Here is a 2918-nt window from a genome sequence, read left to right on the forward strand (position 1 = left end):
CCACCTCTCTCTTTCTTCTTCTTTTCCCTAAGAAAGATCTTAACAAGTTTCAAGATTGTTTGCACGTAAAATCACATTGCTTTCGAAGAGTACATAAAACTTGAAGAGACTACTCTGAAACTTTCTGAGACTTCCTCGCGAACTGACCACTTTGAACCCACTTCTTGAAATTACAAAATGAAAAAGCATCAAAAGCCTCTCTCCGCATGAACTTTCCTTTTACCGGATAAAATATTCAGTTTCAATATTAACTTCTTACAATAAGAATACATATACCCAAGGGAGGCCCTTTGTGAACTTACTAAATAATTGAAATCTTCTTAAATAGACGCGAAGATCGTGTACTACGACCGGTATTTCACCTTTTAACAACCAAACATTCGTCGCGATTACATTTCACCCGATCTAACAGATAAAACCCTAAAGCTAAAAATGTTGAAATTGAAATTCTAAAGCTCTCTAGTTAAATTGAACGGTAAATGTAACGTGCTACTTAAAAATCCTGAACCTCGAAATTTAAATCGAAATGTTCCTCATGAACCGTAAAAATCTTCAAAAACGAAAATGAGGAACTTAACATTTGCATAGGATCAAAGCAGAGTGCATTTAAAAATGCAAGCGTAACTTATTTTCGACATTTTGTCACATCTCATTTTTCCAGCACTTAATCAAATTACCAACACGTCTCGTTTAAATTTTACCACATCCCATTTCTCGTTTCACCTCTCGCTCCACGGAACATTAATTTCAGTGTAACAAATGAAAAATAATAAAAATTTGCAGAGAATAAAAAGAAAGGAAGCACGATATCGATCAATTAAAAATTGTTTCCATTAGAGCGTAACTTTATTAATCACAAGTTATACAGAATAATGGAGACTGATCACGTTAGAATTAATCGAAGGGTGCATCAAACCGAAGATTGATTGATAGATTCTAAGCTTGAAATTTATCGAGCTAACCATTAACTTAACATATCAGCTCATCTCTCGCGCTAGTTAATGCCGTCAGGATTATCTGAAATTAATTTAACAAAATAACAGGCGGTGGTTATTCTACGTGGAACGGCTGACGTTGCGTAAACACCAGGTAACGTACACGTTAAAGGACGCAACGTTGTTGTTGGTATCGATCCACGATACTACGATAGGAGTGTTCTTGGCCGGCACTGGAACATAGACCAAGTGTTTGATGTCAATTTCGGCTGGAACTTTATGAATGTTTATCGACTAGATGAAACTGAATGACCAATTGCTATTCTTTGATATGGAACATTTTTGTGATTCGATTAAATTGGTCATTTTTAGTTTGGTGGCTAAATTGTAAATATTGGATAAAGTGTGTAAGAAAGTGAAAAGATATTTGTGTATTATTATTAAGACGATCAAATTTGAATAAGACTCTTCTGAAACGAAACTGAATATTATTAACGCATCGATAATTGTATTGCATTGGAAAGATTTTTTCTTTATTTTGCAACTTTAATAATCGATTCACGTGAAGATTTATGCTCTTAAGTGAAATAATTTCTGCGGTAAAAGTATTTTAAACTTCTTCTTTCTACCTTCATTTCAACTTACGAAAATGAATTCAAATATATGTCCGAAGTAACTGAGCATCCTAAAAGTTGGCTAAGGATAATAACACTTTGCAGGAAAATGTTATCCTTTTCATTCGATACTTCCGAGAGAAAGAGAGAAGTGGAAATTTTCTTTTTGAAAGAATTCTCGAGTATTCGTAAAATTTTGCTAACCATTTCGCACGTTTGCTGTTGCAGATTACCAAATGGGCACATTAATTTCGAGAAATTTTGGCAACTGGCGAAGCAGGTAACAGAATTCATCGCCTGGAAACAAGTTGCTTGTCCGTTTGAGAAAAGTCCACGTGTCATTGCTTTTCTTCAGGCGAGCCCGGTGCTGACTGAAAATGGTAAAATACCTTCGTTCCTTTCCCTTTAATGATAAAAAAAGAAAAGAACTAACGTGTAATCTACAAAGAAATAATTAATATCTACACAATAACATTATTAAAATGTTGAAACGTTAAGATACCTCTGTTCAAATAATTCATAGATTATTTTCTAATTAATAATGAACTATTCTTCACTTGTTAATACATGGAAATAAAGTAGGAAAATAAATTTTCATTCATCCGTAATTTTCTTGAAACAGGTCACTATAATTTCTACCTTTTTCCATAACATAGCTCTAGCTTTGGCATCCTTCGAGTGCGAACCACCAGACAACAATCCAGAAAAAGAACGTTACAAAGCATTGAAGTAAGTATTCGACGAATATCTAACACCTACTGTTTGCCAATAAAAAAAGAAATTTAATATCTCGTAAAATTTCACACGGAAAATAATTCGACTCGGCTATCAAAGCATCGAATTGCATCGATTTGCATATCCCAAAAGTGTCTTCAATTTACACGATAATTCTCGAAATACCGACGAAATTGCAACTTCCTTCGGAATACAATCTAAATCATTCCCCCTTCTTCTTGATACCCTGTCGACAGGTCTGAACTGAATGCCCAGTGAAAACGAGTGACCATACACCGCGTCGAATGGGAACGATATTGAGACAGACGCGCTCTTCTAAAACTACGTTTCCAGACATTAATCACGCACGAATCTCTCCTAAGAAGAAGCAAATCGAGAGGAAGGAACCATCCAACGAAAGCATAGAAAAAGGGAAGAGCGAGAGAGAAGAATATCCGAATGGTAAACGAGAGACCAGCACGATATCACGAGATGCAAAAAAGAAAAAGAAGCGAGAAGAAGAATCGAGAATGTGCAGCGATTTGCTCGCGATCAGCAAAAGGGAGAGGATTGAGAAAAGAAGAATTTCATCGTAGTGGTCTCGCGTACGTCGTTTAAGGACATCGTTTAGGTACTGTAGAAAGAGATCGGTGCA

At 35.6% G+C, this 2918-nt stretch overlaps 1 long non-coding RNA gene across 1 annotated transcript; it reads left to right on the forward strand.

The window, feature by feature from the left end:
- The first annotated feature begins 1786 nt into the window (after positions 1 to 1786).
- Positions 1787 to 2673, forward strand: LOC108577599. The gene is made up of 3 exons (XR_001891452.1): positions 1787 to 1929; positions 2206 to 2278; positions 2521 to 2673. It is a non-coding gene; the product is annotated as an uncharacterized LOC108577599 (long non-coding RNA).
- Positions 2674 to 2918: the final 245 nt, after the last annotated feature.

The sequence above is a fragment of the Habropoda laboriosa genome, unplaced genomic scaffold (assembly GCF_001263275.1).
Source record: "Habropoda laboriosa isolate 0110345459 unplaced genomic scaffold, ASM126327v1 scaffold578, whole genome shotgun sequence".
In the NCBI taxonomy this organism is placed as follows: domain Eukaryota; kingdom Metazoa; phylum Arthropoda; class Insecta; order Hymenoptera; family Apidae; genus Habropoda; species Habropoda laboriosa.